Below are 20,823 nucleotides of genomic sequence, written 5' to 3' on the forward strand. Positions count from 1 at the left end.
TCGGACTCAGCCATCATGCGGGAAGCTTCCTCCTGCAGCAGATGGGAATAAGTAAAGAGACCCATAGCCACAGTGAGAGATCTTCACCCAATCAGCACTGAAAAGGCTGTCTCCATCAAATTCCTCTCCTTGGGGCCCAGGGAACTCTACAAAGAGAAGATAGAAAGAGTATAAGAGCCAGAGAGGACAGAGGACACCAAGGAAAGAAGGCCTTCTGGATACAACAGGGCTGGTGCACACAGGAACTCACAGAGACTAAGGGCCTGCACAGGTCTGCACCAGAAGGCCTAGAGCTGAAGGAGAAGTGGACACATGCCCCCATCCCTAACCCAGAAACTGTCTCCAATTGCAAATGAAAAAATTAGTTTTCTCCAACAGAGTTTCACCAGGGAAACAAATTACTCTTAGGGCAGGCCCCAACTCACAATGAACTCAACACTGTCAATGGATGGAGGTTCTTGGTCTCATAATGTTAAGTCGGGACACTTTGTTTTCCTGCCTTACAGGTCCTTTGCATATACATTATGGATTCTGGTTTGGGGTTTTTATGAGATTCCTATATGTGTGAACATGTGTGTTTCTGTGTCTATATGTGTTTCTTGTGCTGTTTCTTTGGATCTTTTTCAAATTTAGTTGTTTTGTCCTATTCCGATTTGTTTATTTATCTTATTGTATTGTGTCTTATTTTATTATTAGTCCTTAGATGCCTGTTTGTTTTCTAATGAGAGACAGAAAGGGTATGGATCTGGATGGGAGGGGAGGGAAAGGAGATGATATAGAGGAAACTGTAACCAGAATATATTATATAAAAAATCTATTTTTAATTTTAAAAAAGCACATATATCAAGAAAAAAAGTCATCTTAGGGTTTCTGTTCCTCACCTACCCTCACCCACACACACACATACACAAAGGGAGAAAATTAAATCTATCCCATAATACTGTTCCCAGAAGATTCTGGTGTTTGGTGCTTGGGAAGGAAAAACAAATGAAATGTAGATCCTCAAAGAAGTTTGGGAAATCTTGTTATAAACAGTTATCAGGACATGCCAGAACCCTTACTGGGCACACACGGCCTCTTGGGATGATCCGATGGAACTGTGTTGTGGTCCAGCCAGGTCTCTGTAACAGGTGCTAGACTGGGCAGCTCCTAAACAACAGAAAATGTGTTCTTAACAGTTCTAAAGGCTGGAAGTCCTCCCTCATGGTGCAAGTAGATTGGTGTCTGACAAAAGCTTGCTTCCTGCCTCCATGTTGTGTCCTCACAGAGCTGGGGCTGAGGACTATGGAAGAGTGGGATTTGAGAAGGTAATATAAGAGGAGGGTGGGATTACAGTGCTCCGGAGTCGAAGCTACTCAAAACCACACCCCATGGGGAAGCCTAGAGATGGGACATTACAATAGAACCACTAGCCTCCTGAACCCAGGACCCGATTGCCAACCATGCCCAATGCAACCCTGCGAGTGGTTCCGGTGGAACCCCTTGGTCGACATCTCAGCCCTGTCTGCCACTGGATCACACATGAATACAGCACTCTGCCCCTAGCTCTGTTTCCTCCGCTGCCTCCCAGGGTCTTTCTTCGAAGGCTTACTCAGGAAGAGCTGGCACGATTTCTTCTTAAAAATAAAAAGCAGCTGGGCAGTGGTGGTGCACGACTTTAATCCCAGCACTCGGGAAGGAGAGGCAGGCGGATCTCTGTGAGTTCGAGGCCAGCCTGGTCTACAGAGTGAGATCCAGGAAAGGTGCAAAGCTACACAGAGAAACCCTATCTCAAAAAATAAAAAAAAAAAAAAAAAAAAAGCAAAGACAAAGTCAACCATAAAAGAAACAACCCTGAAGAAACAGCCCTTCCAGAAGCAAAGCAGAAAGTGGTGGTAAAATGTCCATGTCTCTCCACCCGCCCTGACCGAGGCTCTGGAGTGTGGACTGTGAATGGGTTCAAGGTCGGCACATCAAGAGTCACAGGCACACTGAGCTTGTCTTTTCCATGAGCAGATAGATGTGCCCGTTCCTCAGCCCTGATCTCCTTCCCTCACAACCTCACACCCATTTAGCATCAAGACTAAAGTATTCAGGATAAAGAAATAATTGTTTAAATAAAAGTCACACACCCCCAGCAGTTGTTCATCCTCTCTTTGCTCCGACCAAAAAAAGAAAAAAAAAATCTAATTTATCATGTTGATTTTTTTCATCTCTTTCACAAACCACCCATTTGGGTAAATAAGTTCTGTGTTCAATCTTTTAACAGGGGTTATACAGTGTACTCAAGCCATCACGAATATTTCCCCCTGGTTTCCATGACAACCTCTCTGCACATTCAGCCTTCATATAAATGAGTTATTGCTTTTATGTTCTCATACTCTGAGACAATAGGGAAATTAACATAATGTGGTCACACCAAAAAAAAAAAATCAAACCCCTCATATCCTCCCCCAGAAATTCATAGATAGTGCTCGGTGAAAAAGAACCAAAGAGAAATGAGGCCTTCACGTCTGACGAGACTGTTAACATTAGAGATTTCATTTCAGAGGCACATAAATGAAACCAGACCATAAGAGAACTAAAAGAAATGTGTATCAACAGTGAACAAGACACAAAACTGGAGGAGAGAGGCGCGTAAAGGTAAACTCACTTTCAGGCTGTGTATCTTTCCAACACGCCTACCACACTCCAGCTCATTCCAGGTACTCCACCACTCCTGCTCCAGGACCCTTGCATTGACTGGTTTTTCCCTGTGCCAAGAACACTCTCTCCGTGTCTGCTTTCTCAGCTCTGCCTTACTCATCCTCAGTCTCAGCTTAGAAAATACCCAAGGGTTCCATGCTGAACCACTTTGCAACACTAGGCTGTATCCACAGCTCCTAGTATCCTTCCTTGTCTTAGGTTGGGTTTCACAGAAGCAAATCCTAAGAGGAATATTAGAACTCAGCCTTGACAGCTAGAATCATCTAAAAGCCTAGATTTTGAGGAACTGAGGAACTATCTAGATCAGGTTGTCTGTGGGGACTCTCTTGATTGTTAACTGGTGTAGAATGGCCCATTAAAAGACCATTTAGAAATTCCTGTTACAGCCTTCTGTGAGTGGCATCATCCCTAGGCAGATGGTCCTGAGCTATATAAAAAAGCTACTTAAGCATGAGCCTGTGAGTGAGCAAGGAGCATCTCTAGGTGTTTTCTGCTTCAGGTTCCTGCATGAGTTCCTGCCCTGACTTCCTTCAGTGATGAACTATAATCTAGAATTGTAAGACAAACAAATCCTTTCTTCCCCTAAGTTGCTTTTGGTCAGTGTTATTGTTACTGATGCTTGCTTGTTTGTGTTTGTTTTTGAGACAGGGTCTCACTGGCTGGCCTCAGACTCATACAGGTCCACCTGCCTCTACCTCCCACATCAGGGGTTAAAGGTGTGCGTCACCACACAGAGCTTTGTTCAGAGCTTTTATCACAGTGACAGAAAGGAAACTAGAAGAGAAGCCAAGTGGCTTCTTTAGAAGGTTGTCCTCAGAAACGGTGGCAGGAGAGTGGGGAAGGGGGAGATGAAGGAAGGCAGTCCAGGTCAGCTTGAGCAGGTCACAACAGGGACAGCTAAAGCTCAGTCCCACTGGGAGCTTCTGGAGAAAGCATGGAGCAGGCATCACTCTAGGGTGGGGATGTGGGATAGCCACCCTCAGTGGGTGCCTGAAGGGACACCTTCCTGGGTGTCCTTGTCTCTGATCCACAAGGACCCTGTGTGCCCTAGTATCTGCAGGAAGCCTAAGTGTTGCTACAAGGGTAGTGAAAGGAGTCCTGGGTCCAGAGGGGACATGGGTGATGCAGCAGCATCTGTCACAGTCCGATCATTCCAAGGGGCTGGAGGTCTATGGAAGAAAAGGTCAGACATTCAATGCAGAAAAGTAACGCAGGCCAAGGAGAAGGCAAGGGGTGAAACAGAGGCAAGGCGTATACCTACAGAGTAAGTTCCTTGAGGCTAGGCCTGGACACAGAACACATACTCGGGATGATGGCTTAGTCAAAGAATGGGAGACTTTAAAGATGATGTCCAAGGTCTGCCATGCTATCCTACTGACCACAGTCAGCTCACTTGCTGGCCAGAGGAGCTTGGAATAGGACAGTCCAACCCAGGACCATCCTACTGCTGTGTCAACAGAACTCCAGCCTCAGTCCCAAGTGTAGGAGAGGCTGCTGTCTCCATGAAGTCCAGAGTGACTTTTCCCCTTCTGCTGGTTGAACTTGAACTTTTACATTCCTAGGCTTCTACAATGGTTCCTATTGGAGAAAATAATTTAAGGATCCTATCAGGAGAGGGCTCATTAAGTGATGTCACAGATACTCAATCAAATATTACACAACTGCTTTAGTATGATGAGTGTGTTGGGTTAGTGTTCCTAATGATGCTGTCTGTGATCGTGCAAGGCTTGTGTGCTCTGGATATTTATTGTCTTCCTCATACTCACAGGAAGCACAGGAGAGCAGGCTCTTTGGCTCAAAGCTGAACCTAGGACAGTACCCAACACACAATTGGCTAATACATGAGAAAGTGTGATTCACACTGTTTGACACCGATCAAAAATTACTTCAGTGATTGGAGAGAGATGCTCTGTGGTTAAAAGTACTTACTGCTATATCAGAGAAGGAGAATTAAGATCTGAGAACCTATTGGGGGGGTCACAAATGCCTGTAACTCCAGCTCCAAATGATCTGACACTCCTTCTGGCCTCCATGGGCACCCAAAACATACATGTGGGCGCGCGCATGCGCGCGCACACACACACACGTCAAGTTAAATAAATTCTTTTAATTACTTTGAGGACCCAAGGTGGTCCCTGAGTTGGGAATGTGCTTGACTTTCAAGCATGAGGAGCTAAGTTCAGTCTCTCAGAATTCACATTTTTCAAAGCGCCAGCTGTGGTGGCACACACTTGTAATACAGAGCTGGGTGGGGAGAGATGGATCTCTGGAGCTCCCTGGCCGGCCAGCCTTGCCTACTTGGTGAGTGCCAAACCAATAAGAGAACCTGTCTCAAAAAAGCAAGGTGTACAGCAGTTGACAATGACAGCTGAGACTGTCCTCTAGCCTCCATACACATATTACACACACACACACACACACACACACACATACACACACACACACACTCAAACGTGCACATACACATAATTGTAACATGAATCTTAAAAGGTCTTATTAATAAAAACAAAACTGGGAGCCAGATATTGGGGTGAATGCTGAAAGATCAGAGAAACAGAACAAGCCACATCCAACCTCACCTTGCCAACTTCTCAGCTGATCCTGTTTCCTCAAACTGGAAGCCTCTGAGTCCTCATCTGAATGGATCTCAGCTGAACTGCTGCTAAAAGCCTAAAGGCTTTAAAAAAAAAAAAAAAAAAAAACCTCTAGTTCCTGGTCCTCATGCCTTATATACCTTTCTGCTTCCTGCCATCACTTCCTGGTATTAAAGGTGTGAGTCACCACGCCTAGCTGTTTCCAGTGTGGCTTTGAACTCACAGAGATCTTGATGGATCTGTGCCTCTGGAATGTTAGGATTAAAGGTGTGTGTGCCACCATTTTCTGGACTCTATCTAGTGGCTGCTCTGTTCTCTGACCCCCAGATAAGTTTATTAGGGTGCACAATATATTGGAGGGACACAATATCACCACACATAATTACTTCAAAAAATAAATTTAAGGGTTTGGAATATAGCTCAGTAGTGGAGCACTCACCTATCATCCATTACACTGAATAAATAATAATTTCAAAAATGTACAAAGAATGACCCCGATCATGCCGGATTGGGGGTAAGAGCTTCCATCACCACTCCCTGGGATTCTGATTTTCTGCAGCTGCCAGGATGAGCCAGGTGATGAAGCTAGGGAGTAGTGGAGAAATTTTTGATGTATGCAAAAGCCAGTGGGAAGAAGACGGCAGATGACTGACTCACAGCGTCCTGTGTGGCACACTGAGTTTTTATCATGTCTCAGAATTTTGAGTGTCAGGGACTCAAGCAGTACCCATCTGGGTCATTATTCTGCTCCACATGATGTCCACTGAGGCTATGGCATCCAGATGGCTCTGGGCTGAAGGGTCCCAGACAGCTTCAGTGACATGCTAGCCCTTGAGAAATCCGGACAGCTGGAAGCTCAGTGGGGCCCCTCCTCCTCTTCACAGTGTCTAGAGGCCTCTCCATGTGTCTCCCCAGCAGGGCCCTCAGAGATTCCACAAGTGACTAAGGGCTTTAAGATCAAAAGTTCCAAGAGACAGTAAGCAAAGAATCCTGACCTCTTGACAGTGAGGAAACAGCCCTCGTGACATCATAGTCTTATGCTCCAGCAGTCCGAGTTGCCCTGGGTCAGCCCTGGCTGGAGGGGGGGGGGGACGACCAGATGACACACAACCCATTTCCTAACACTAAAGCATCCAGACACCTGCAGTCATCCTTAACTTGCCACAGACACACAGCAAACCTGGAAGAAAGAAATATGAGGCTCTAGAATATCTAGAAGGAGTAGGCACGACGATCCCAGCCTAAGGTTCGTCAAAGTGGTCAGGAATCCCAGGTGGGTTTCTGTCCGTTTGACCAAAGTGGGAGTTATCCCGGAAGGTGGACTTCAATTGAGACAATACTTTCATCTGATGGCCTATAGGCAAATCTATGGGGCATTTTCTTGACTAATAATTGATGTGGGAGGGCCCAGCCCACTGAGAGTAGTGCAATTCCTGGGCAGGTGGGCCTGAGCTGTATAAGAAATCAAACTGGCTAAGCCAGTGAGTAGCGCTCCTCCATGGTCTCTGCTTCAGTTCCTGCCTCCCGGTTCCTGCCTTGAATTTCTGCCCTGACTTTCTTTAATGAAGTATGCTGTGGAAGCATGAACCAAATAAACCCTTTCCTCCCCACGCTGCTTTTAGTCATGGTGTTTATCACAGAAATAGTAACCCTAAGTAAGACATTAAATTACTTTTTTTTCTTTTTTAAAAATATAGCTATCTTAAAAGTAATTTTATATGTTTAGTATGTGTGCGCATGTGCATGTGTGCATATGGGTGCTCATGTACCGCGGTACACATGTGAAGGTCACAGGACAACCTGTAAAAGTCAGTTTTCTCCTTTTACCCTGTGGTCCTGGGGGTTGAACTCAGGTCATCAGGCTTGGTGGCGAGCACATTACCCAGTGAGCCATCTCTCCAGCCCTACAGTAGTCCCCCCCCCCCTTGGATGACAGGCATTGTAAGTCTTACTTCACTAAGTGATGGGATTGCTTCATGGTTATTTTGGTGGTGAGCACTGGCTTGGTGCAGAAGATGCTGTAGGGTCTGCAACTCTCTTGCTGAGATTTTTCTGTGAGCATATATTACTTCTTACAAATAGGGAGTGGGAAAAATGGAGGACAGATTGGGGGAGGAATGGGCAAGTCAATAGGCTGAATCCAGCGAGTCAATAGACTGTCTTAAAATGATAAATCAAGAGACGGCTGCATAAGCATCTTGTTTGGACTGACAGAGATAAACACCAGAAAGTCCTAAAAATGGAACAGCATTTCTAACAGTCGCCACTGGGAAGCAGCACTCGGGAGGAGGCAGAGGAGAAAAGGTCCAGGGACTCTTACTTTCATTAGAGTCTGCTGTCTGTTCTCCATGTTAGCTGGGTTTTTTTTATTCAAAAGAGATAGAAATAAGAGAAAACATGGGGTTTTTTAACTGTATGATTACACCTGGAAAAAATCCCATTTTGCTAAGTGAAAAAAAGTATTCAATTACAAATACATATTTACAATGAAGTTGTAAGTATCTGTGATGAAAAGGCAATAAAACAGACAGGGAAGGAGGCGCTAAGGAAAATGATGCCTTTCCCTTCCTTTCCAAGTTTTCCAGTTTTCAGTGTCTGAGCCTCTTTCACAACGTCAGGAAATAAATTTGTCACATTAAATAAATGAACAGAACGGCAATGAAATAAAGTATCAGCAGGTCTCAGAAGATTCTGGTTCCAGTGCCCAGAGCTCATTTCCTTGAGGGGAAGGAGGATTGCTCTGTCCACACATTCTAGAAGTGTGAGTCAATGACAATGGCAAATTGGGTATATAAAAAAAACAAAAAAAAAAAAAACAAAAAAACTTTCCAGCCGGGCGGCGGCGGCGGCGGCGGCGGCGGCGGCGGCGGTGGCGCACACCTTTAATCCCAGCACTCGGGAGGCAGAGGCAGGCAGATCTCTGTGAGTTCGAGGCCAGCCTGGGCTACCAAGTGAGTTCCAGGAAAGGCGCAAAGCTACACAGAGAAACCCTGTCTCGGAAAAAAAAAAAACTACTTTCCAGAAATAACTGAACCCACCAGGAGCCGTGCTAGTGCACACCTATAGTCCTAGTACCCACATCATCCTTATCTACATAGGGAGTTCAAAGCCAGCCTGAGCTACATGAGACCCTGTTCCAATCTTTTCTTTTACCTCCTTTACCAAAATAAAAATGATCAAGGAACCAAATTTGGTCCAGTAACTGCAGTTTACCAACTTTTGTTCTAGAATCTTCCAAGACTGGTGACTTGGTTAGGGCTTCATAGAAGCAGCTGCATGTTTTATTGTCTCCAAGCCCTTGAAGATTTGTCCTGGTGGCTGACGTAGACCTGGCCTTGCTCCACACCCTCCACAACTAAAGTCAGCCAAGCTAGGGTATTCCGGTAATTAAACCTTACCAAGAAAAATGTGGTCCTTGTTGCTTTAATTTAGCTTAACTCTGTTGCATACAGTTTTGAGTCAGGAATGCTTACCCAGCCACAGAATAAACACTTCTTGAGCATCTACTGTGTGCCAAACAAGATGCTCGGTGCTAGGAACACAATCACAAATGAATGACACAAGAAAAAAAAAAAAGCCCATCTCTTTGGACTATTCCCAGGGGATCATAAGGTATTTCACCTAGGTGTTTTGGTGGGAGGAAGTAAAGGGGTGTGGAAGGAGATATCTCACTGGAGGCTTCCTGAAGGAGACCAAACTAAGACTCACAATGAACCTGAGAATGTCAAGCTAAAGAGGAAAACTAGCAAGATGTGGCAATGCATGCCTGAATCCTAGCCCTCAGAGACTGAGGCAGAATGGATCATGCAATCAAGGCCAGTCTGGCCTATATCAAGGCCAACCCTGCCTCAGCCAATAACCAAATAAACACTCAATAACAAACAAATAAATGAATAGAATTATTTTCAGTTTAGTGAGATGGCTATGCTAAGACCCAAAGACAAGAGAAAGCGTGGATACAAGAGTAACCAAAGAAAAGACATCTTACAACAAGAATTCCATCCTAAAAGACCACTCATTCGAGACTTAAGAGCTGGATGGCCAGAAACAGAATCCTAGCCCTGATCTAGGGTCTCAGTCAAGGAGCTCTGCCTCATTGTGCCTCAGTTTCCACACCTATAAGATGAGATGAAGGCAAGATCACTTTGTAGGAATTAAATGAGATGAATGGGTGTTGTGTCCTGTTATAGTTTCTCATCTGCTGCTAAGTCACGTGTGCTTTTAAACCCATTGATGAGCACTATGTGTGATGTAAACGCAGGCATCTCAATGCCCGCATTACTCTCAGAGGTACATCAACATAGCATTTTGTGGATGAAGAAACCTGAGGCTTGCAAAAAAAACAACTAAAAAAAAAACATAGCAAGTAGCTGCTTCCGGTGCCTTGCTCAGGTCTCCTTCACCAGCCAGTTCATCCTGGGTAAGTCTGAGCTTCATTGCTGTGTCATCAGACTCTCTTAAAGCAGCCCTTGGGGATCACACCAGTCTACCCTAGGAGTGGTGTGATTGGAAAGGGAGAACGTTGAACCAAATCTCAGGGCTGTGGCTCCAGAGTGAGGACAACTCAGTGACACTGTGTACTCTAGAACTCGACATGAGCTCAGACACAGTCTAGATGTGAACTAAGACTTGAACCCAAAGACCTGATCCAAAGAAGACAGAAGGGCCATAGAGAATCTAACACTGTTTGTGGTACTCCACTGGTATGCCCTAACAATGGTGCTTCTAGACAGGCACAGAGTCATGGTGCTCCCTGGTGGCCATGGAGTCATTGTGCTGCTAGCCAGGCACAGAGTGATGAGACTTTGAAGGCTAACTTTGGAGGACAAGTAAAAGGAAGAGAAAACATGGGCTTTACCCAGACCAAAGCCTGGCTCCACAAGTTCCTCACCTTTAGTTTCATGCGTATATGTGTGTATGTGTGTGGGTGGATAAAAGTTTGTGTGGCAGTACACATGTGTGGGGAGATACCCATGTCTGAACAAGTGCCTATGTATGTGCAGATGCTCATATGTTAGGGATGTATGTGCAGATGCTCATATGTTAGGGATGCATATGTCTGTAGAGGAATATATGTGTACAGATGCACATTTGTATGTACAAGTATACATGTATGTTCAAGTACACATGTGTATATACAGATGCACATGTGTGTGCAGGTGCATATGTGTATGGACAGGTGCACATGTGTGTGCCAGTGAATGTTTTTCCATGTGCATGTAAGTCCAGAGACAACCTTGATGTCATTCCTCAGGCGCTATCCACCTTATTTTTTGAGACAGTGTCTCTCATTGGCCTGGAGCTCACCGAGTGGTCTAGGCTAGCTGGTCAGCCAGCCTCAGGGATGCACCTGTCCCCACCTCCCTAGAACTGGGGTTTTGGGTGTGTGCCACCATACCTGGCTTCTTTCACACGGGTTCTGGGAAATCAAGCCCAGCTGCTCACGCTTGTGAGGGCAGCACTTTACGGACTGAGCCATCAGCCAGCCCTGTTTCTTAATCTCCAACATTTACTCACAATGTAGGTTATCAGCATTAGGGCCCAGGTCATTGTCCAATGCTGGGCACTGCATCAGGCATATGCCAGAAATTTGTTCCCTTCTCCCTTGTTCAAGGCTACCTGGGCCTTTCACAGAAGAGCTAGCAGCCTTCTTGTGTCTTCAGAAATCAAAGGGCTTCTACAAAAGAAGACTGCTTCCTGTCTTCCCCGCATCCCACCTTCAAGGTTCATCTTCCAGTTACTCAATAAGCAGACTTAACCCAGCTAAAATGATTTGACATTGACCTTGAGATCAGGAGCGAATTGCTACAGCAATGAGCAGTTGGCCAATGCAGACACAGTGCTCCAGGCAGCATCAGAACCTTCCACATTGACAGGAAGAGTCTGAGCGCATCTTGGGAAATTCTGAGAGAAAAAAAAATTAAAGGTCATGCATTTGTAGGCAGAATGTATTTCCTTGACACTGTTATTAACAGACAGTCTAAACTACAAAGATTCCAGTTTGACAGCTCTGAGGGGTGCTCTACAGGCAACAAGAACTCCCTCTCACCCCCACCCAGTCCCTGCACATCCAAGCTGCTGCCTGAGGGCTTCTGAAGGCCACCCACTGCCTCTTCTCTGGTTGACTTTTTAACACTTTTATAGGATTTACCTTTATTATTTTAAATTACAGCTTTATGTACAGTATATGCACATGAATACAGGTGTATGAGTTCCTTTTCTGTTGTTGCAATAAAACACCATGTCCAAGGTGATTTATAGAAGAAAGGGCATTTTGGGGCTGACTCCAGGATAAGATTCCGAGATGGTGGGAAAGAGGCAGGAATGGAGTCAGAAACATAGGCTGAAAGTTAGCATCTCAGCCCTCACACACAAAGCAGGGAGTGGGTACTTGGGATGTCACAAGGCTCAACAAACCTCAAAGCCTGCTCCCCGTGATGTACTTCCTCCATCAAGGCCACACATCCTAAACTGTCAAAACAGTGACATCAACTGGGAACCAAGTATTCAAATGCCCAAGACTATGGGGACATATCATTCAAACCACCATAGCAGATGCCCACAGAGTTCAGAAGAGGGTGTCAGCATGGAGCTGGAGTTATAGGACATTGTGACTCTTGTTCACTGGTTCAAATGCCACAGTCAGACTGCAGTGTCCAGCAAGAAATCCTGCTAGGGATAGCAGACTGAGTCAGCCCTGGGTCATAGGTTAGCCGGGCAGAATTACATCAGTAAAATACATCTAGATGTTCCTAGAGGGATGAAAACTCACGCCAAGTCAGGAAGAACAAACCTCAGGGGAAGTCTATAAGTAAAAAGATAGAGCACAATCTGGAGGGAGGCAGCCGCAGCAGAACACAGGGTGGTGTAGTCTGAAGATTTCCTGTGCTCCGGCCTGCTGGCAGTCAGGACAAATCTCTCCCACTCGAATCCCCCAAGAAAACACACAGAGGCTTATATTAATTATAACTGCATGGCCATGGCTCAAGCCTTTTGCTAGCTAACTCTTATATCTTAAATTAGCCCATAACTAGTAATCTATGTATCACCACATGTTTCATGACTTTACCTGCATCCCATTACATGTTGCTCCTTTGGACTCTCTCCCTCCCCTGCCCCCCCCACCTTCTTCCTGTCTCTCTCTTCGAATTCCCCCCCTGCCTCTAAGCTGCCTTGTCATAGGCCAAACAGCTTTATTTATCAACCAATCAGAGCAGCATATATTCGCAGCGTACAGAAAGGCATTCCGCCATCAGGGTGGGTCCAACAGAGAACAATCTACAAGCATGGCTTTGAGAAGCATGACAATGTGTGCAGGTCTTATGTGTGTGTGCATGTGTCCACATCTATGCATGTGTATTCATGTGGGGGTACACATACACTAATGAGGGGTATGTGTGTACACACATGTGAAGACCACAGATCCACTTCAGATGTCATTATTCAAGAAGTTTCAGCCTTTGCTTTTGAGACAAGGTCTCTTATTTAGTCTGGACCTTGCCATTTCAGCTGGACTGGCTGCCAGTGAGTTCTAGGAATCTCTTTGTCTCTGCCTCCCTGGTGCTGGGTTTACAAGCATGTGCCACCACAGCTGGATTTTTTATGTGGGTTAGAGTTCCAAACTTGCACAGCAAGCACTTTGCTGACTGAGGCATCACGATAGCCCCACTTGAGCTAATTCTGTTGGAAGAATCATTTTCATTTTAATAGGAGCGGCTGATATGGACAGGGTGCCTTTGGGATTTTTACCTACCCTTTACATTTACTTCATCCAGTGTTCTGGGGAGTGGGGACCTGCTTCACACCCACTTCACACACCATTCTATGAGGCTCACAGAGGGGTCTGGCAGATCACAGGGCAATTGCAGAAAATAAGGACATTCGTAAATTCACAGTTCAAGACCTTGTCCCTGTTACCTCTTTATAAGGTGGGGGAACACAGAGTGTGTACTCTGCTCAAACCTGGCTCCCAGCACAAGCTGGCCACCCTGAACCCCACTTTTCAAATAAGAAAATCAGTCTCAGTAAAGGCCCATCAACAAACTTGTCGGATCTGGGATCCTGGGATCAAACCACACAAGCACAACCTGACAAAGCTGAAAATGTGACACACCAGGGTATGTGTGTTACTGTGGTTTTGTCTAGATCATTTTGTTATTCTGGGTTACACAGGCCATTTTATGTAAAAATATCATGTGCTTTGAACACAGTCCACACCCCTGTATCCCACTTTCCTCCTCTTCTCTCTCCCTCCCCCATTAGTTCCCTTGGACCCAGGACAGTTCCATTCTCCTTTGATGTCGTCTGTACACAGAAGGTTGATGTATCTAGATAAAGTCTAGGACCAACAAACAAGAGAAAACATTTGATACCTGTTTTTCTGAGACAGGTTTAATCCATCTACTATGATGTTCTCTGGCAGCATACGTTTCCCTGAGAATGACATAACTTCCTTCATCTTTGTGGCTGAAAAGATCCAGTACGTCTTTAAACCACATTGTACTCATCTGATCCTCCACAGGGACACTGAGGTTGACTCCACAGCTTAGCTATTGTGTGTGGTTCTGTGACATGCCTTGATGTGAAGTGTCTCTTCGAGGTGTTGACTTGGAGTTCTCTGAGCAAATACCCAGGAGCAGAAGGGCAAGCCACATGCTAGATCTTGATGAAGCTCCGTAATGGTCTCCACTGTGGCCGTCTCGTTTACACCCCACTAGCAGTGTATCACGATTCCCTTTTGTCCTCCTCCTTGCCAGCACGTACTTGCTTTCTTGATGGCTGCCATACTCAGCAGTCAGTGGCCCACCATTCCCTTGGTTGTGAAAAGAACAGAAGTCCTTCCCTGTTTGCATCAGACTTGTTTTTGCCAACAGAATGAGGGAAGAAGTAACCCCATCCCCTTCCCAGCCTTAAAAGGCACCAGATGGCTCTGCTCACCCTTCTAGAAACTGCTAAGAAGAAACCATTATTTCTCTAGTCTGAGCCTCACAAGCAAATGCAAGAGTTGAACCTGAGTGTGGTCATGACCTAATCCTCTTCAGCTAAACCTCAGATCTAGGTATGAGACATAAATACTTGTTTGCATAGCCCTCTGCAGCTTTGGGGCTTGTTTCTTATGCAGCAAAAGGTGACAGGTACCTTCACACATGACGGTGTGTAGACAGTATACATGTGGATATTACACAGGACACAGATCTACAGCTGTGTTACAGGGGGTACATGTGTAAATGATAAACCATGTGCCCACATAGGAAAACAGTACAGGACAATGGTGTAACAAAGGCATAACTAAATTTGCATTCTTGGTGTGTGTGTGTGTGTGTGTGTGTGTGTGTGTGTGTGTGTGTGTGTGTATGTGCATTAAAGTTACTTGGCTTTGCTGGGCACATTTGTATGTAACCCGTGAGTAAAAAGAATGCTATCTTTAAGGTTATTATAAGATGTAAGGAAAATCATATATATGTAGGTTTAGCATAAAGCCTAACACACACTGATGTGTTCATTCAGTAAAAATTTACTGAATAGTTATAATTTTTGGCCCTCTTCCTTGTGTTTTGAATAATATAGTCACTTGCTGTCAGAAAAAAATAATCAAGAAAGAAGAAATGCAGGGTGAGAAGAGATGGCCACTTTTATTCTGAAAATGACAAGAGACAGAGAGAGAGCCAAGAAAAGTCTCTGCTCCCCTTGGCAGGGCACCACCACAGATCAAAGACATCAGCAGGTAGCCACAGCCACAAGTTCACTGAGCTGACTCCTTCCTGCCACTCCACGGTAAGGCTCAGATGACAGGCCAGCTACCCTTAGAAGACTCTAGTTTCACTTCTCCATAAAGGAGGAAACTTCCTAGGGCCTGAGCTATATGCATCAGACCTGCTGATCACATCAAATGCATTCTGCTGGGGTGGGGGCACTTCAAGGCACTCCAAAGCCAGAGGGTGAATTCAGCAGGTGTCGAACCAGAAGTGCCTTCAGGAGGTCATTACTGAAGAGATGCTTCTACAAACACTTCCTGCACTGCCCTCATGGCCACCTTCTGGTTTGGGGACCTCCTGGTTTGGGTTCCTAATTGGTATGTCTCTTCATCGCTACATCTCCACAGGAATAGTTGAAGTCAGCATCACAGAGTAGCTGAGTGTGGGCTTTGCAGCCACACAGTGTGGCTTTGCTTCCTGACTCTGCTGCCAACAGCTGGGACATTTTCCCCAGAGCTCCCACTCCTATTTAGAGTATTGATGAGATCATCATATACACCTTATTGTGAAATAGCTCCAAAAAAGTGCTTGGCACAGAGCCCAGGACAAAGTACTCAGAACCTGCATCCAAGTACCAACTCACCTTACAGACCAGGACACCCAGGATCAGACAGGTGAAGTGAAGTGCCCAAGGTCAGATGGACACCTTGTGTTGGCACTGAACCTTGGTAATATTTACCTTCTATCACATCAATTCCAGATGACTTATTCCTCAGATGAACTTCAGAAATACTCTAAGGATGAATGCTGGTCTATGTACATGCCTGGCTGACTTAACTCAGAGCCTTACACAGGCGTGTCTAACCTCCTGTCTGCAGGCTGCAAGCATCCCAGAATAATCATGAAAACAGCCCATCACATCTGTTCACAACAGCATTATGTCAAGCTGTTAAAAGATTGGACATCTTTGGCCTAACAGATAAATATTTTCAGAACAGGGGAATTTGGCTACAGCCCTAAGCACTGCAGAGGATAGATGAAGCTGGATCTGGGATTTGGGCCACATCTCATCAGTGATTTGTGCAAAATGTGTGCTCAGTTCCCTGACTGTGGCAATCAAGTCACAAGTGCACATGCTTAGTGTCTGGATGTTACAAGAGTGACCATCCAGCCATCCTTGTGAGTGCTTAATGTGCCACACTCCAGGGAACTGCCTAGACCTGGACAAATCAGGACAGCAGGTCACACTGTTGTGACATAATTGACCACAAGAGCAGAAAGCCCTGTCAATCTCTGACTGTTGTCTGAAAAGCTGTGTTTGTGTTTGGCTTCAGAAAAGCAATCACACATAGTGGTTAAAAACAAGGAGCCTGAGGGATAACTCAGTAAAGTGTTTGCCCTGTAATCATGAGGACCTGAGTTTAGAACCCTTGCTTTTAAAAAAAAAAAAAAAAAAAAATGGCATGGCAGTTGTAATCCCAACTCCAGAAGGCGAAGACAGGCAGATTCCTAGGACAGCCATCCCAGCCTATTTGGTTCCAGATCAATAAGAAACAGAGACCCTGTCACTAAAATAAAAACAAAACAAACAAACAAAAAACTAAGAGAGATGATACCTAAGGAACAATGACTGAGGTTGTCTGGCTTTCACATGGGGGATGGGGGTATGTGTGCCTGTGTGTGTGTGTGTGTGTGTGTGTGTGTGTGTGTGTGTGCGTGCGTGCGTGCGTGCGTGTGTGTGTGTGTGTGTGTGTGTGTGTGTGTGTGTGTGTTTTCTATTGGTTGAAATATATATATTACATATATGATAAAACACTGACCAAAACCTACTTCCCCAAGGGGTTTATTTCATCTTACATTTCCATGTCAACATCAGTCTATCACTGAGGGAAGTCGAGGCAGGAACAGAAGCAGAGACCATGGTAATGCTGCCTACCAGTTTGAGCCTCTTGGCTTGCTCAGCCTGCTTTCTTAGACACCCCAGGACCACCTGCCCAGCACTGGCATCCTCCACAGTGAGCTGGACTCTCTGTACATCATTCATTAATAAAAATGCCTCAGAAATGCCCACAGGCCAATCGTGGAGGCAATTCCTCAATCAAGTTTCCCTCTTCCTAGGTGTCTTCCGTTTGTGTCAAGTTGACAGAAAATAACCAGACAGCAACTATCACCAACTCACCCCTTGAAGGCTGAAGCAGAATTGCTGCCATTCAGGCTTTACTCTGCACATGGCTCACCCCGGAATCTGGCTGGAAGGCAGACCCCAACATGAGAAGTCCGAAAGGGAGCTAGAATTCACGTGTTCAGTCAGCACCCAGGTGGCTCTGGCTGCTGACCTGAAACCAATATGTGGATTCTATTTGCTTTGATCCCACAGTTTTCAAAAATGTCTGTACCCATTCGATACTCCAAGAAGTAGCAACAAGTTGGTTGTCAAGTAGCTTCCTGATTGGCCTGTGGGCGTTTCTGTGGAGTATTTTCATAGCTGCTAATTGATGCAGGAGCATGCCATCCTTACACAGGTGGGCCTGGGCTGTTATAAGAAGGCGGCTAGCCCATGAGCCTGGAAGCAAACCAGGAACCATGGTCTCTGCTTTTCATTCCTGCCTCCAAGGTCCTTCCTTGAGTTCCTTTATTGGCATCCCCTCAGTGATAGACCCTTTCCTCTCCACATTGGTTTTGGTCAGTGTTTTATCACAGCAACGGAAAGCAAACTAGAACAGAGCCTGAGGAACAGCAATGGGGGCCTCCACACGCATGCGTACACAGAAGCACAACCTCGCACTCTCCTCTGAGAGTAGAAATACACCCATAACTTACAGCAAGCAGCTAGTTCACTTCTCTCTCTCTCCATCTCCCCTGTCCCGCCGCACCCTCCCCAGTCCACACCCCTGCCAGCACACTCTACTTTTTAATCCTTGCTCGAATCATCCGTTATGCAGCCAAGGGTTGACTTCCAGTGATGTATGAGACGACTGACATTTCAAATATTCCGGGCCCGATGGAAAATTCTGATCACAGCCCCGTCTGATACACACCCTCCAGATCCTTCTTTGTTGCTTCTGGGCAATAATTATGCCCACCCCTTCTCCCCACCCCAACATTAATTTCCCCCAATTCATTTTTCATGCCTTTGAATTCCATCTTTTCAAAGCAGAATATGTTTCTAGCGCTGTCTCCCATCCTTACCCTCCCCTCATGAATATTTCAAGTGTAGCAGCGACCGGATCACCCAACCTTAGAAGCACCGGCTTTATCTTATTTATCTTACCAAGCTGCTGGAATCAAGTCCAAAACATCCTCAGAGAGTTTGTTCAGGTTGTTTTGCCTCGGGCTACTGCTGCTGCTGCTGTATATGTAAATTCTAAGACGCAACCCCCAGCCCTGGGCTCAGGCCCTGGCCCCAGACGCCCATTGGCCTATGCCAGCTATCCTCCTCCAGGAGATGCCAACCACGAGCCTAAGCCAACTGGCAGGTCTCCTAATGGGTCCCTGCTGTGGCATAAATCTATTCTGACTTCCAGCCATGGGAAGCACAAAACTAACTCACAGCGTGACCTTGGGAAGGGTATTTGCCTATACCAGAGCCAAGATTCCTGGCTGTAAACAGAGGGTTGAAAAGCAGCCCTTTCATCTCTTAGAGTTCATATGATGTGGCATGGGCAATAGGGTTCAGGGTTCTTTTCAGGGAAGGGGTTCACTTTTAACCATTTTTCCATCTTGTGTGTGTGCATGTGTGTATTTATATGTATGCATGTTTGTGCATGTGGGCATATATGTGGGGGGGCTGTGCATGTGGTGGCCCTGGGTTGACGTCAGGAATCATCTTTCATGGCTCTATCTCCTTATTCATTGAGGCAAGTTCTCTCAATCAAACCCAGAGCACAACAATATGGCTATTCTAGCTAACCAACTTGCTCTGGGAATCCCCCGTCTTTGCCACACCCACCATTTATATGGGTTCAGGAGATTCAAACTCCAGTCCTCCTATTTGTTCAGCAATCATTTTAACCCCCAAGCCATCTCCTCAACCCAGAGTGCTGGATTCGCCCTCAGCCAGTGCTTATTAAGCCCAGCTTCTACCATTAACATCAACAGCTATGTAGCCCTTACTAACTGTGCCCATTGACCAGCCATACCCTTAACTAATCATGTCCACCATTAGCCAGATCCATGGCCCATAACAAGCACCTATTCCAGAGGATGCCTTTGGTTAACCATGTCTTGGGGTAACAGTAGGTGACCATCAACCATTTGGTTGGCCTGAGGCTGATGAGTATCCAGGAATATGGAAATTTTGGTGCCAAAACCAAGAAATAGGTTACTCATGATTGTAGTGTTATTATTTTTTATTGTTTTGTTATTTTTTTTTTTTTTTTTTTTTTTTTTTTTATTTTTTTTTGTATAGCATGTATGACTCAGCAGAGATCAGATCTTGTTACAGATGTTGTGAGCCCATTGTGGTTTGCTGGGAAATTGTAATCTCAGGACCTCTGGAAGAGCAGTCAGTGCTCTTAACCTCTGAGCCCATCTCTCCAAGCACCTTGTTTTTGTTTATTTTGGTGTATGTTAATTCATTATTATTGTTGTTTAGGTTTTTGAGATGGGAATCTCACTGTGTAGCCCAGGTTGGCTCCAACTCACAGCAACCCTTCTGCCTCAGCCCTCCAAGTACTGGGTTTGCAAGCCAATGCACACTGTAACATCTGGTTTTTAGTAAGAATTAAAATGAAGGCTGTGGAACTAGCTCTGTTGGTAGTGTTACACACACACACACACACACACACACACACACACACACACACGATGAATTAATTGGTGGTATATAAATATCCATAGTACTAAAATAGTATCTACTGTTGATAACTGTTTTTTCCAGGTTATTGGTAATTTTTTCCACTTCTTATCTTTTTATTTTTATTTATTTATTTATGTTTTTTATCCTGGCGTGATTGGACTCCAAATGACCTGGGAATTGAACCCTGTTCCTCTGGAACACCAGTCAGTACTCTTAACCACTGAGCCACCTCTCTCCTCTCCACTTCTTACCTTTTTGGAGAAGTTTCTATTTCTTTTTCTTTTTTTTTCCACCTTTAACACCGACTGAGGGTTAAATGAGGAGAGACACTGGCTCTGGAGCCACCTCTGCTGGTCAAACAGGAACTCTTCAGTGCCTGCCTGGGGGGAACTGGGACTCTGGTGGCAGACAGAGGAGCAGCCACTTACACTCCTGTGTCTTGGAAATGTTGCCACACTAGCGTTACTAAATGCTGACATTTAGTCTGTTAGAAGCTTACCAACTCTACAGTGAGGAAACCATCCAAGCAGAGGGACTGAAAGAAAAGCAAGACATCTAGACAGAGCTCCAGCTGTTTTGCTTTGAGTTTCCTTAGCAAGACTCTCTGGGTCATGGTCCACTGGTCCAGGCCAAAAAAGTCCATTTGGAATAGGAAGAATCTGCTCCACTGGGTGGATTTAGCCAGGTTCAGGGGACCATCCTCTGGCTGTACCTGAGTTGCAGAAGTGTCCAAACAGTGTGTGCCTTAGGCAGAAAGGCGGTCACTCAGCAGCTGCTGGCAGCTCTGCCTGCTGCAGACCATCCGTGCCCACTGTCACCACCCGAGAGGCTGACCCACACCCTGTCAGTTAGCACAGCTTGTCAAACACCAGTGAAGCTGTCGCCCACCAAACCCAGAGCTGGAACTAAGACGAGAGCAAAGTATTCCTAGAGAAAAGCAGCCCCCAGACACCGTAATGGGACAAAGAGTGAGGGAACATTCCCTATAGTACCACCCAACCAAATGAAATCCCTTAGCAGCTCTGGTGATCCAGGCCAACTTGGATCCCAG

General features: G+C 45.6%; 1 long non-coding RNA gene across 1 annotated transcript; it reads right to left on the reverse strand.

Moving 5' to 3' along the window:
* Positions 1 to 18,421, reverse strand: LOC119087556. The gene is made up of 3 exons (XR_005091020.1): positions 18,246 to 18,421; positions 11,064 to 11,183; positions 1 to 146 (listed from the first exon to the last, which is right to left on the reverse strand). It is a non-coding gene; the product is annotated as an uncharacterized LOC119087556 (long non-coding RNA).
* Positions 18,422 to 20,823: the final 2,402 nt, after the last annotated feature.

Source organism: Peromyscus leucopus, chromosome 1 (genome assembly GCF_004664715.2).
Source record: "Peromyscus leucopus breed LL Stock chromosome 1, UCI_PerLeu_2.1, whole genome shotgun sequence".
Lineage (NCBI taxonomy): Eukaryota > Metazoa > Chordata > Mammalia > Rodentia > Cricetidae > Peromyscus > Peromyscus leucopus.